Raw genomic sequence first — 15,409 nt, 5'->3', positions numbered from 1 at the left:
ACCGAAGGAGGAGTCACCAAACTCGTGACTTCCAAACATTGTCCAAGAAGAAAAACAAACTGCAAACATCCGGGCCCAACACCAGATGGCGATCTATGCACAGTGTATAATCTGCAGCTCATATGCCTCGAACACACACTTACTATACAAAACCAAAAGGTCTTGTATATTGGAAGGGCCAAGAGGAAGTACACCCTCCTGATTTTGAATCAATTACCAATTAAAGTACTTCACCTCATGATTTTGGAGATGGATATTACAACGTTCAGATGCGAAGCTGTTATTAGTAGAAAATAACACGGGAAAAACCTATGTTTTTATTTATTTTCCCTCACACACCCTAGTGGTGTCATGCTTCATCATCGGGACACCGCGACCCCTATAAGTCGCGGTGGGCTCGACCAATGTTCCAGGGAGCTGGGTGGAGACCAACCACAGATCTACAGAGCCTGAAGGAGTTTCCAGTCAGCCCGCTCCATCCAATTCAGGCGCTTCTCTCATGCTCGTTAATAGCATGAGAGCAGAGTCTAGATTGATTAGGGGAAAACACCGAGGAGGACGTGTAACCATGGGTAAGTACCATGTATTTTATTTATTTAAAATGTTTTTTTCAACTTTTGGGGGGGATGGGTTGTTTTATTTTGGGCATTTTTATTGGGGGGGGGGGGGGAGGGAGTATTTTTATTTTGGGCTTTTGAAGGGAGGGGTGTTTTACTTTGGGGTTTTGGAGGGACGGGGCGTTTTATTTTTTGGGAAGAGGGTGGGCACTTTATTCGCCCCACCACTTTCAAATGGTACCAGTAGCCCCTGCTTTCAAGCCTACTTACAGGTTATATTCGCCTCATTTCATTCTTTTTTTTCCGAAAAACAAACTCATTTCTGAAACTAAAGAATCACTAGAAGTCAACTAGTGATCCAAAAAACTTTTCCATACGCCTTTTTAAAAAGAAAAATGTAGGACACGGGAACAATGTATCTAGACAGGCCAGGGCTCTGAAAAGCTCAAACAAACTGGCAATGTATCCTTGATGTAGCACATCCCACCAGTATCCCATCATGACTGGTCAGCGGCGGCTACACCAGGCCAGTTTTCACCAAGACATCGGATCATGCACTTCAGCAACAAGGAATGAGAGGAAATCGACGCTTAGGATTTTAATAAAGATTGCAATAGAAAAGAACTAGGATTACAAGTAAGCCTCTTCCCTTTCCCCTTCACAATAGCTTTACATACAGCAATAACCACTGGAACCAGTAGCAAGCTATAAGAACGTAGAAAGAAATCATGCAATACTGAAAGATATTCCTCTAGGAAGCTTGGCCACCTTCGGCGTCAGCTCTGAAGTGAGACTCAAGACAGTGGGGACTGAAAAATGTGTAACTAGATTTCCAAGTACTTCTAATTTACAAATTATTGTTGTGAGAATGTCTCTTAGCAGAGCAGTAGTAACTGCATTTTTCTGTTAAAGAACAGGCCCTGAGAATATTGGAAAATGAATAGTTTTGTTATTGTTTCAATAACAAAGTGAAAATACATCACGCTATACATGTAGAAATGACGGATTCGCCGAACTTGTCTAAACAGATCTATAACTGCCAAAGAGAAGATCTGTTCTGTATGAACAGATCCTTTGGCTAGAAAGGAAGGATTCTGAAAATAAGTAGGTAGTGTGATATTTTGATTAACGTGAAAATCTAACACTGTCTTGGGGAGAAACATTGTATGAGTTCTCATTTGCCCTTACAATACTGGATCTAGCAAACCGAATGAATGGAGGTGCTAGCCACCAGAAGAGTTGCTTTCCCTTTCAATGCTGCCTTGTGCCTGGGCTCATCATTTTATAAACTAAGAAGAAGAGGTTTTCTCACTGGTGGAAAAACATAGGGCATGTGTGATGGTAATTTGTGTTTCCTAAATGCACAGTTTGCATTTAAGAAAAGCTTGATGCATCGCAATTAGGGAATCGCAAATTGCGATTCCCTAAATGCATGCAACAATTTAGGTAATCGCAAAAACTTGTGATTAAGTAATTTGCAAGTTCAAAGCCTTTGATTTTTCAGAAAAGGCCTTTTTCCGATCGCAAACGGGTCTATTCTGCGAATCGGCTCGTTTGCGACCGGAAAAAAGCTCGATGCATGTGGCCCTGTATTAACTGCATGAGGTACTTCTAGGGATGAAACTGTAGCCTCACCGTAGCCAAGTAAAGAACTAAAGGGAAAACACTTCCCCATGTTGCAAAGGCAGAGGGGCACAGTGTGTGTTGGTGCTCTTTCGATACACCAGGTGCAGAACCTCTTCCGTTTAAAGGCTGATAATTGCCTGGTAGATGGGACACTTGCCTTCTTTTAAAATATCCAGGCACACTTGATTGGTTGCTCCAAATGAGCTCGTTTTGACTGAAGTGAGTGCTAGAAACGGTTACATTGCTGGTTGTATGAAGCCTGGTACTAATGGGAACACCGCTGAGGAGGAACGCCTTGAAGAAGAGGATGTCAGCATGGGACTAGACAGCTCAGCATCACCCCTAGCATGCACTTTGTGAAAAGTAGTTATGCCAGCTATAGGAGAGTATCTTTTGATACAATATCACATGGGAAATGAAGACGAAGCACGATGTCTTGAGTCAGACTGATAAGAATGCCAGGAATGGTGCCTTTGAGATGAATGGTATCTTCTCTGTGTGAGAGTGCCTCAAATGTTATGAGGTTTGCCCAGGAGGAGTATGCAGTTTGCCCAGGAGGAGTACGCAGTTTGCCCAGGAGGAGTACGCAGTTTGCCCAGGAGGAGTACGAGGTATGCCCAGGGAGGAGTACGAGGTATGCCCAGGGAGGAGTACGAGGTATGCCCAGGGAGGAGTACGAGGTATGCCCAGGGAGGAGTACGAGGTATGCCCAGGGAGGAGTACGAGGTATGCCCAGGGAGGAGTACGAGGTATGCCCAGGGAGGAGTACGAGGTATGCCCAGGGAGGAGTACGAGGTATGCCCATGGAAGAGTGCGAGGTTTGCCATGGAAGAGTGCGAGGTTTGCCATGGAAGAGTGCGAGGTTTGCCATGGAAGAGTGCGAGGTTTGCCATGGAAGAGTGCGAGGTTTGCCATGGAAGAGTGCGAGGTTTGCCAAGCAGGAGTGCGAGGTTTGCCGAGGAGGAGTGCGAGGTTTGCCAAGGAAGGAGTGCGAGGTATGCCCAGGGAGGAGTGCGAGGTTTGCCCAGGGAGGAGTGCGAGGTTTGCCCAGGGAGGAGTGCGAGGTTTGCCCAGGGAGGAGTACGAGGATTGCCATGGAGGAGTGCGAGGTTTGCCATGGAAGAGTGCGAGGTTTGCCAGGTTTGCCAAGCAGGAGTGCGAGGTTTGCCGAGGAGGAGTGCGAGGTTTGCCAAGGAAGGAGTGCGAGGTATGCCCAGGGAGGAGTGCGAGGTTTGCCCAGGGAGGAGTGCGAGGTTTGCCCAGGGAGGAGTACGAGGTTTGCCCAGGGAGGAGTACGAGGATTGCCATGGAGGAGTGCGAGGTTTGCCATGGAAGAGTGCGAGGTTTGCCAGGTTTGCCAAGCAGGAGTGCGAGGTTTGCCAAGCAGGAGTGCGAAGTTTGCCAAGCAGGAGTGCGAAGTTTGCCAAGCAGGAGTGCGAGGTTTGCCAAGCAGGAGTGCGAGGTTTGCCAAGCAGGAGTGCGAGGTTTGCCAAGCAGGAGTGCGAGGTTTGCCAAGCAGGAGTGCGAGGTATGCCCAGGGAGGAGTACGAGGTATGCCCAGGGAGGAGTACGAGGTTTGCCCAGGAGGAGTACGAGGTTTGCCCAGGAGGAGTACGAGGTATGCCCAGGGAGGAGTACGAGGTATGCCCAGGGAGGAGTACGAGGTATGCCCAGGGAGGAGTACGAGGTATGCCCAGGGAGGAGTACGAGGTATGCCCAGGGAGGAGTACGAGGTATGCCCAGGGAGGAGTACGAGGTATGCCCAGGGAGGAGTACGAGGTATGCCCAGGGAGGAGTACGAGGTATGCCCAGGGAGGAGTACGAGGTATGCCCAGGGAGGAGTACGAGGTTTGCCATGGAAGAGTGCGAGGTTTGCCATGGAAGAGTGCGAGGTTTGCCATGGAAGAGTGCGAGGTTTGCCATGGAAGAGTGCGAGGTTTGCCATGGAAGAGTGCGAGGTTTGCCAAGCAGGAGTGCGAGGTTTGCCAAGCAGGAGTGCGAGGTTTGCCAAGGAGGAGTGCGAGGTTTGCCCAGGGAGGAGTGCGAGGTTTACCCAGGGAGGAGTACGAGGTTTGCCAAGGAGGAGTACGAGGTTTGCCCAGGAGGAGTACGAGGTATGCCCAGGGAGGAGTGCGAGGTTTGCCCAGGGAGGAGTACGAGGTTTGCCCAGGGAGGAGTACGAGGTTTGCCGAGGAGGAGTGCGAGGTTTGCCATGGAAGAGTGCGAGGTTTGCCAGGTTTGCCAAGCAGGAGTGCGAGGTTTGCCAAGCAGGAGTGCGAAGTTTGCCAAGCAGGAGTGCGAAGTTTGCCAAGCAGGAGTGCGAGGTTTGCCAAGCAGGAGTGCGAGGTTTGCCAAGCAGGAGTGCGAGGTATGCCCAGGGAGGAGTACGAGGTATGCCCAGGGAGGAGTACGAGGTTTGCCCAGGAGGAGTACGAGGTATGCCCAGGGAGGAGTACGAGGTATGCCCAGGGAGGAGTACGAGGTATGCCCAGGGAGGAGTACGAGGTATGCCCAGGGAGGAGTACGAGGTATGCCCAGGGAGGAGTACGAGGTATGCCCAGGGAGGAGTACGAGGTATGCCCAGGGAGGAGTACGAGGTATGCCCATGGAAGAGTGCGAGGTTTGCCATGGAAGAGTGCGAGGTTTGCCATGGAAGAGTGCGAGGTTTGCCATGGAAGAGTGCGAGGTTTGCCAGGTTTGCCAAGCAGGAGTGCGAGGTTTGCCAAGCAGGAGTGCGAGGTTTGCCAAGGAGGAGTGCGAGGTTTGCCAAGGAGGAGTGCGAGGTTTGCCAAGGAGGAGTGCGAGGTTTGCCAAGGAGGAGTGCGAGGTTTGCCAAGGAGGAGTGCGTGGTTTGCCAAGGAGGAGTACGAGGTTTGCCAAGGGGGGAGTACGAGGTTTGCCAAGGGGGGAGTACGAGGTTTGCCCAGGGGGAGTACGAGGTTTGCCCAGGGGGAGTACGAGGTTTGCCCAGGGGGAGTACGAGGTTTGCCCAGGGGGAGTACGAGGTTTGCCAAGGGGGGAGTACGAGGTTTGCCAAGGGGGGAGTACGAGGTTTGCCTAGGGGGACTACGAGGTTTGCCCAGGGGGACTACGAGGTTTGCCCAGGGGGGGAGGGGGGTGCGAGGTTTGCCCAGGGGGGAGTGCGAGGTTTGCCCAGGGGGGAGTGCGAGGTTTGCCCAGGGGGGAGTGCGAGGTTTGCCCAGGGGGGATTGCGAGGTTTGCCCAGGGGGGAGTGCGAGGTTTGCCCAGGGAGGAGTGCGAGGTTTGCCCAGGGAGGAGTGCGAGGTTTGCCCAGGGAGGAGTGCGAGGTTTGCCCAGGGAGGAGTGCGAGGTTGCCCAGGGAGGAGTGCGAGGTTTGCCAAGGAGGAGTACGAGGTTTGCCAAGCAGGAGTGCGAGGTTTGCCAAGCAGGAGTGCGAGGTTTGCCAAGCAGGAGTGCGAGGTTTGCCAAGGAGGAGTGCGAGGTTTGCCAAGGAGGAGTGCGAGGTTTGCCCAGGGGGAGTACGAGGTTTGCCCAGGGGGAGTACGAGGTTTGCCCAGGGGGGGGGGGGGGGGGGGAAGAGTACGAGGTTTGCCCAGGGGTGAGTGCGAGGTTTGCCCAGGGGGAGTGCGAGGTTTGCCCAGGGGGAGTGCGAGGTTTGCCCAGGGGGAGTGCGAGGTTTGCCCAGGGGGAGTGTGAGGTTTGCCCAGGGAGGAGTGTGAGGTTTGCCCAGGGAGGAGTGTGAGGTTTGCCCAGGGAGGAGTGTGAGGTTTGCCCAGGGGGAGTGTGAGGTTTGCCCAGGGGGAGTGTGAGGTTTGCCCAGGGAGGAGTGTGAGGTTTGCCCAGGGAGGAGTGTGAGGTTTGCCCAGGGAGGAGTGCGAGGTTTGCCCAGGGAGGAGTGCGGGGTTTGCCCAGGGAGGAGTGCGGGGTTTGCCCAGGGAGGAGTGCGAGGTTTGCCCAGGGAGGAGTGCGAGGTTTGCCCAGGGAGGAGTGCGAGGTTTGCCCAGGGAGGAGTGCGAGGTTTGCCCAGGGAGGAGTGCGAGGTTTGCCAGGGAGGAGTGCGAGGTTTGCCAAGGAGGAGTACGAGGTTTGCCAAGGAGGAGTACGAGGTTTGCCAAGGAGGAGTGCGAGGTTTGCCAAGGAGGCGTACGAGGTTTGCCAAGGAGGCGTACGAGGTTTGCCAAGGAGGCGTACGAGGTTTGCCAAGGAGGAGTACGAGGTTTGCCAAGGAGGAGTACGAGGTTTGCCAAGGAGGGTCCACAGAGGACGAGCAGAGGCTAAACTAGGTAAGTACTAACAGATCTCTTTGTGGTAGTGTGAGCAAGCAGTTAGGCTTATCTAGAGGGTGTGTTAAACATTTATTATATTCACTCAATCAAGACTGATGGCACACACTCAGAGACTGAATCCAGACCAATTAGGTAAGTATAAAAAAGGTATACTAGTGTTTTATTTCTAGAATCAAGCAGGACTTGGTACAGGTAGCTAAAATATACTTTCAATTGTAAACCTTTACACAGAAATGCAGTCAAGGATAGATTTGCAGTGGTGACTGGTTTGTATCACTTTAAAATGCAGTTGGACTTACACAGTAAATACTTTCATATTACCTTTTAGTTACCTTTGGATTACTTGGGAGAACTGGGGTGGTATGCCTAGATACCACACCTTAGGGTCCCACAATACACGGTAAGTAAGGCTTTTTATACTTTGCAGTTTAATTCTCTTTTCTGCATACAAACATCAGTTCAACACTTTAAGGCCTCAAAATCTCTTAACATGGGTTCCTATGGGAGAAAAAGTGTTAGCAGTTTCTCAGTCAAGTACACAACTTATGAGTGGGAGTTTTGGGGGTTAGGACCAAGGTCCACCTAAGGTCTAGATGGGCACTCGAGTTGCACCACCCAAGCAGCACTGGGGTGGGCGGGTAGAGAGTGCAAATTTGAGAAGGTGGCCTGATATATGCTGTCCACTAGTTCTAGTGGGCACCTTGTATCAGTCCAAACAACCCCTTATGGTGAATGGTTAAAGACAACCTTTATTGAAAGCTATCCTAGTGGTAGCTATGGAGAGCAGCCTTCAGGCTAAGTCTTGAAGGAATGTAAAGCAGCTTGTTTTACCAGTCTATAATCTCTTGAATGATCAAATGAAAGGACAACCGCACCAGGTATATATTCAAAATATATGTATTTAGGTTATAACACACCACTCTAGTCTCTTTATGAGACTGGAGTTTGAAGTACTTAATTTATAAGTTAGCAATCAACAGTAATAGCACAAATACACGTTTGGGACCTAGGGGCGTACCAAACCATATACCAATAAAGTGGTATAAGAACCACGACTGAAATAGACAAGGCCTAGAGCCTGTAGACTCGCTGGAACTCCAAGGAACCACCCAAGGTAGCAACACAGGGGACCCACGGGGACTGTATGCCGTATGTAAACACAACCGCGGGTTCCCGTTAGCTTCTATGGGCAATGTCGCGGTTGGAAATTTAAAGATTAGGGACACTTAGAATCAAGTCAGGACCAAACCCTTTTGGACTTAAGAAGTTCTAGGGCTAGCACCCACGGGAGCACCAGAGTACTCGAGTTACCTCACCCAGGGAAGCCGGGTGCATAGGTGTCTTTTGGTGTCAGGTCGAGTCGTCGATTACAATGGAAGCTGGCGAAGAACTGCTGCTGCCGTGAAGAGGAGAAGTGTCCGAAGAGATTCAAGCCTGGATCTGGGATGGAAGGAACCTGAAAGCAGAGGACAGAGTCTGGGTCACTAGCCAGTGACCAAGGGCAGGATGGACCAATGCCCACAGATGTCGGGTGCTTCAGGTGAGTTGATGGGTGTCTTGACTCTTCAGCCACGAGGTCCAGAAGGTGCTGATGACGACTAGGAGCTGGATTCAAGCTGTCCCACGAAGTCTGTCGAGTGCTGCGGTGTCGGCGACCAGATTGGACCCAGCAAGCCTTGGCAACAGCAAGTCACTGGAAATCAGAGAAAGGACTGCGGTGCACACCAGCAAGGTCTGAGGGACTCACCCGGCGAGGGTAAGTCGGGGCACGTCTGGAGCAACCAGGGAACCCCAAGTAGAAGAGGAGTTGCCTTCGTGGGGACCTACTGGCCAACGGGCTAGCGATCGCAAAGGAGCCTCGAGCGGTCGCACTTGAAACTGGCCCACGGGTCACTCGTGGAGTAGAAGCCAGCAATCTTCGGTGCAGGAGGTGCTCAAGGCTGGGGCTACTCAGAGCCCAAAGCACAACATCGAGGAGGACCAGGAAGATAGTGTTGCTGCAAAAGTTCACGGTGTCCAGGGGTCACGGTTCCACGTCACCCACGATAGCCACGGGCCTCAGCTTCGCTGTGGACTCAGGGTAGCCTCGGGGAAGTCTGGAAATCCACCTCTGGTGATGCAAAGACTTCGGCGTCCAGCGGGAGCTTCAGCGATGCAGACCGGTCAGTTGCTTCTTTGGTGCCTGCCAAGCAGGGGAGTCACTCCTTGACCCCAAGGGAGAATTCTTCAGTCTTCTAGTCAAAGTAGAACGTCGAAGGTCCAATATATATATTGCAGAGTTTCGCCAGGGTAATCTAAAGTCGCAAGGACTGGGTTCCCATACTTATACTAAGTTTGGGGGTTGGACATACTCTAGGGACCCACCTATGGGAGGGTTTGGAAAGAGGGGTAGTTACACCCATTTCCTTTGTCCAGTTTCGCGCCAGAGCAGGGGCAGGTAGCCCCTGCAACCGGGATGAACTGGGCTATGCACAGGGACACCAAGTGCGCCCCCAGTGCAGGACTTCAAAGCACCAGAGAGTGCTCCCGCCCAGCCCCAATACACATCAGCCTAGCTGGGGAGGTAGTTATTGTCCAGGCCTCCTCTGCCGGAGTTTCGGTCAGCAGCAGGAGGCCAGACCCGTGTCTGTGGCAGAGGCATCCAAATCAATTTTGTGATACCAGGGCTCAAGAAAGTCCTACCGGGTTATACCAGTGTGAACACGTCTCTCCCTCTAGAAGGGTGGAATGCTACCCACGCCGCCAGAACTGGCGGGGGGGGGGGGGGCGGTGGGGAGGAGTATTCAAAAGAGACCAAACACGACATGTTTCCTTGCAGCCATCCCAAAGTTAGCATTTACCGCGAGGTTAGAATGCACTTAAGAGTATATGGTCAGGCTGCACCACAAGCAGCATTAGAGGAGGTACTCTGAACGTTGCAGAGGGGCTCTGCTCATGCAGGGGCACCCTCTCACAAAAAAACCAAGCACTCTGCCTTCAGGATTGTTAAGGCCTGCCATAGGAGTGACTTATAGGTTTTATATGTGTGTGCAATGGTAGTGATATAGTTAGCCTATACCACTGTAAGGGGTGCAAGCACCACCTTACCCAGGCTGCAGTAGCCGACCTGTGGTGCCATTTTGGAGTGCTTCTCAGGGGTGGCATAATACATGCTTCAGCCCCTGGTAGGCCTCTGAGGTACCTATGCCCTAGGTACATAGTATACCATATACTAGGGGCTTATAAGGCACTCCAGAATCCAATTAGATATGTACCTAATGTACATGGAAACCATTTTAGAGAGGAAGCAGCTAGGCTGTGGTCCTGATTAGCAGGGCCACAGCCAGACTAAGGTCGCAACACAGTGAAACACCAGCAAAAAGTGGGGGTACCCATGTGAAGCAGATCCTATTCTCCTACACAGGGGCTTAATGTTAGCCACTGGGGCTAAGGGGGCCTTCGGTTTGGGTCTGCTGGCAAGCAGGCCACTCAGGTGGGGGAGCAAAGCTCCTAGGGTTAAGGTCAGTACTGCAGGGGCCAAAAACCAGCACAGAAGCTGCATCACCAGCATCACTGGGGAGGCCGGGGTGACCCTTCATCTTGAGGCAGCAGGCGTCGTCTCCAAGCTTGAGGAGATCGGGGATCACTAGATCCCAAGTCAAGATCACTGGGGATACCTCCTTATGGTGTTGGGGCATAGGGTGAAGAGTGGTGCAGAATCGGAATTAATGGAATCCGGATTCTGTAGCCGAGTCTTTGCTTGAGCAAATCCGGTGCTCACGGAGACAGTCTGTAAAATGGTTGCTGGGCACGTCCTCTAGGCTCTGGGGATTGCTGGCTGCTGGACTCCCCGTAGTTCTTGCTGTAGACAGGTCATAGACGGGACAGGCCGTTAGGGCTGGGGCCAAAGCAGTTGGTGCCCTCTTCTTATTTCTAGATCAGCACGGCTCTTCGGTCCTTCTTGCTTCCTCAAATCTGAGGAGGCATGGTTCAGTCACTGCATACTGCTTCCACACCCTGAAGATGCAGAGGAAGATCTTTAAATGGTTCCCAAGCAACAATGTTCCCTAGTGACAAGCAAGTTGGACTATGGGAACGTCCTCTATGCCGGGTTCACTAAGCAACTCACTAGAAGTCTACAAACCATCCAAAACTCGGCAGCCAGACCCAACCTAAACCTTCGACACAGACCTCACATCACACCACACCCCACCTCTGAGAGCTACACTGGCCCCCAATACACAAACGCGTTCAATTCAAACTCCTCACACACACATTCAAGGCACTCCACAACTCGGGCACCACCCACTCGAGCAGTTGCATCTCCTTCCACCAATTACCCAGGCACCTCAGCGCCACAGGACTCATACTTGCATACATCCCATGCATCCACAGAACCAGATCAGGAGAACGGGCGTTCTCATGCAACACTCCTAAAGCATTGAACGACCCCCCACTCCATATCAGAGCCTCCTCCTCTCTTCTTGAACTCTGCAAGAACCTGAAGACCTGGCTTTTGAATTAAGCAGCCTACCATAGGCAGGGCTAGGTACACACTCAGCGTCAGGATGCCCTAGTAGGAAAGAGATCACTTTACAAATACACAACATAAACCTGGCCTCACTGAACATCGGAGAAACTATTCAAACATTCAGAACACTGATCAGATTCTTCTCTGATATGAATTCTCTAATGCGGAGTGTGTACGGACTTTCGACTCTGGATTCTCAAGAATTCAAAGCCTGACATTTTCTCCAGTGTATGTTCTTTCCTTTTGAGTGAGATGGGGTTTTCGGACTAAAGCTTGTCTGGGATTCAGGGCACTGTTAAAGGTTTTCTCCAATACAGGTTCTTGAATGGTATTAAACCTCAAGCATTTATAACATTAATAGCACATAATAGAGGCGGTTTATGCTCGGTGTGTGCTCTCTTAGTGAGACTGATCTTCTGACCGAATCTTTTGTGACATTCATAGCACTGATAAGGTTTATGCTTGGTGTGTGCTCTCTCTTAGTGAGACTGATCTTCTGACCGAATCTTTTGTGACATTCATAACAGTGATGGTGTATGCTCAGTGTGTGCTCTCTTAGTGAGACTGATCTTGTGACCGAATCTTTTGTGACATTCATAGCACTGAGGTGGTTTATGCTGTGTGTGCTCTCTTAGTGAGACTGATCTTCTGACTGAATCTTTTGTGACATTCATAGCATTGAGGCGGTTTATGCTCAGTGTGTGCTCTTGGTGAGACGGATCTTCTGACTGAATCTTTTGTGACATTCATAACAGTGTTGAGGTTTATCCTCAGTGTGTGGTCTCTTAGTGAGACTGATCTGTCCGAATCTTTTGTGACATTCATAGCACTGATAAGGTTTATGCTCAGTGTGTGCTCTCTCTTAGTGAGACTGATCTGACCGAATCTTTTGTGACATTCATATCAGTGATGAGGTTTATCCTCAGTGTGTGCTCTCTCTTAGTGAGACTGATCTTCTGACCGAATCTTTTGTGACATTCATAGCACTGATAAGGTTTATGCTCAGTGTGTGCTCTCTCTTGGTGAGACGGATCTGACTGAATCTTTGGTGACATTCATAGCACTGAGGCGGTTTATCCAGTGTGTGTGTTCCCTCTTGGAGAGACTGATCTTCTGACAAACTTTTGTGACATTCATAACAGTGATGAGGTTTATCCACAGTGTGTGCTCTTAGTGAGACTGATTTTCTGACTAAAGCCTTTATGACATTCTGAACACTTACAAGTCTTTTGTCCAGTGTGTATCTTCTCATTCTGCATGAGGCAGGCTTTCATACTCAATCATTTCTGCCATAAAGAACACGCAAATGGGTTTTCCTCCAATATGTATGATCTAATAATTAATGATTAGGACTTAAAACCGAAGGTTTTCTGGCATTCTGAGCACTGATTATGTGTTTGTGGGTTGGTTATGTTGTGTGAAAACAGTTTTCTGAGGAAAGCCTTTGCATTGAAAGCGCTGATAATGTTTTTCCCCAGCGTGCATCCTCTCAAGCTGAGTGAGACGAGATGGACGCCAGAGGCTTTTTCCACATTCAGGGCAATCACAGCATTTCTTGCTTTAGTTAACGCCTTCATGTGGAGTTTGGTCTTGCATACATGCATCTGTAAAAAGAGCCTACGTCAAGAGTCTTGACACATGAAGCGAATGTTCGCATTATCCTCTAGTGGGAGCTACAGGCGCTCTCAACACTTGTAAGGAGCTAATGATGTCTTCTGTCTGGAGTTCACATTGAATCGCCTTTGCAAGCAGCCAAAGTAATCCATAAATGTTCACTGAGCTGTCCCAATGCATGTAGGTCTCTTGTGCAGTTACTTCCTCCGCTTTGTGCATGTGGGTTCTCTCATGTAGAATTAGATTGACGGTATTTATTTATTTCGGAGTTTGTAAAGTACTGATCAGTTCTCTGGCTTGGGTTCAGTGTTTAGAAATTAGGTACATATTTACATGTATGTAATGGCAGATAATATTAGGCATGATCAGTAGCAGAAAGCCTGTGCATGTTCTTGACCCGCTGCGTGATAAATAGCTCCACGGATGTCTTCTATTCTGTAGGTGGACTTCAGAGGACATAGATGATGATCATCTTCTAACACTTCACACTGTGCTCCAGTGGCCTCAGAAAGACCTTTCTTTTCTACTGTCTGTGCTCTCTCCTCTTGATTGAGACGAGTCGGTCCACTGGTGCTTCTGCACGGCCTTCCTCAGGCACCCTCCGACTAACTTTACAACAGAGGTTATTCTAATCCGCACTTAATAGATAAAACCTTTCTCCTGATTAAAGTACTGCGTGAATCTTCAAATGGCTCAGAGTGAAAACATACTTGCAATTATTACTTACACTGGGCTGCATTCCTAATGTGCATTTCAGAGGCAATTCAATACCAATAACTAACTTTTGTTATATGTTTCTGGTGATTTTTCTTGGGGGTTAGGGGTTGGTAATGTATCTAAAAAGTGTGGGCTTAGAGATCTTTCATTTTCAGTAGTTTTCTCTGATCTCATTTCCTTACCACTCCTTGAATCCTCTAAATCATTTCCCTCTAGGAGATTCTAGACATACGAGTTTGGCAAAGTAGATGTTTTTACTGTGTTGATTTTTGTTAAATGCTGCTTGTATAGGTTTTCTTAAAAGTGCAGAGACAGTTGTTCATGCTTTTAGGGCGATGGCCTAATTCTCTTGGGGTGGGGGAGGGGCACATGAGCCCAGCAATGCTGTGGTTGGTGAGACTATGAAGTGCCTCTGGCCACAAATGAAGACCTCTGGAGGGAAGGAGGGCGGTCTGAAAGATCAGTACAGTTAGCAGAGTTACTGTGGCTGTAGTTGACATATGTGGTGAGAACCACTCCTTTACTGCAGAGACAAATGGGGGATACCTGCTCTGAGGTGAGAGAGAGCGGCTGCTGCAGATAGTCTGTTTGCGGCAGTACTCGATGGAGTGTGTACTACATGTATTGCATGAATGAGTGGCATGTACAAGTTCTGAAGTTTGTAGCAATTCTACATCAACATTCATCTGGTGGGTGGGGTTGGAGTAATATCCTGTTTTTCGCACATGAAAATAAATGAAGTAGGCAGCTACCATAGGGGGCATACTTTGACCTTGGAGTCATATATGAAAGGTTATGCATCCTTCAACTATAGGCCTTTATGTGCTTGTATGGTCGGTTTCAAACTTTTTATTTTTATTTATTACAGTGGGGGGCTTCTGAACCACGTCAGATAAAAACAATGTGACAAGTCATACTGATTCATTCTCAACAGACGTAGGGTTGATGCCTAAACTGTTTGATTTATAAAAACAAAGAGGCCAGTCCAAGCAATCACTAAGCATGGCGTGCTCCAAAAAAATGTAAAATCAACAGTACTCAATGTGTTGCCCACAGAGGTAGAAGGCATGCTATGGTATCAGTAACTGTATGGTATTAAGACAAGTATGCTGGGGTGGTGTGGAAAAAAGATGAATCGGAGTGCGGGTGGGCATGAGTGCGCGGGTGCATGTATGTGTGTCTGCCGGTGGAAACGGACTGTCATGAGAGTAAAAAATGAAAGGAAGTCTGTTAGAGTTATAATGAGCCCAGGAGAATCCAAGTGGAGTTACAGGCTGGCGAGTCTCTCTTCATGCAGGGCTTTTACAGAGCATATAAGTGCCCTGGGGCACGATGTCGCTAGCAAAAAAGAAAGATAGTGTAGACTGAAATATAATAAACTCTGATTTTTTCAAGCGAACAACGGAAGAGGAAACCCCGAGATACAAGGAAGGAGCAGAGAGGCAGAGGGAACAATATTCAGAGAAGACTTGAAGCGAATGCACAGGCAGGTGAACAGAAGGCCATGTCAAGCTTTGAGGTGCGGCCACAATGCTGCTCACCTTGTACAGCGGAGGGGGCGGGGGTGGCTAACCAGACCGTCTACATCCATGTTGTCAGCATTAAGATATAGGCAGTTGTCCTTCATCCACACAGCCGCTTCCGACACACAAGTCAGACAGTAGGAACGTTCCTGATCTAGACTTATCTTCAGAGCCTTGCAGCAAGAGGCGGATGGTGGGAGTAACAGATGCAGTTAAAGGCAAACTATGCTGCAGGTCCTAAGGCTGTCTGACATCTTCTAAGGTGCAGGCGTCAGATGCTAAGGAGTGTTCTACGGGCCATGCTTTGCCAATCACCCCCTAACAGCTGTCTGGGTTAGCTTACATGACCCCACTAGTGCTGCCCCTATGCTCTATGCCCGACCAGGGCAGGGGCGTGGGTATATTTATGATGCAGATCCTTAAGCCTTTGTTGACTGCTAAGGAAATGGGTAGAGTGAGGTGAAAAGAACGCATAGGTTGAGGTGTGGGTGCTCTAGATGGCAGGGTAGGCAGTGATGGGGCATTTACTCCGAGGTGTTGTAGGGGTAGGTGGCACAGGCGTTACAGGGGCGCATGGGGAGGTGCTGCAAGGCC

General features: G+C 49.6%; 1 protein-coding gene across 1 annotated transcript in view; it reads right to left on the bottom strand.

Annotated features, from left to right (window-relative positions):
• Positions 1 to 15,409, bottom strand: part of ARHGAP1 (Rho GTPase activating protein 1) — a 246,482-nt gene that overhangs the window by 28,083 nt on the left and 202,990 nt on the right. The window lies entirely within an intron of this gene.

This window comes from Triturus cristatus, chromosome 3_1 (assembly GCF_964204655.1).
Source record: "Triturus cristatus chromosome 3_1, aTriCri1.1, whole genome shotgun sequence".
NCBI lineage: Eukaryota > Metazoa > Chordata > Amphibia > Caudata > Salamandridae > Triturus > Triturus cristatus.
Note: the sequence above shows the minus strand (reverse complement) of the source record. Positions and strands in the feature narration are given on the sequence as shown.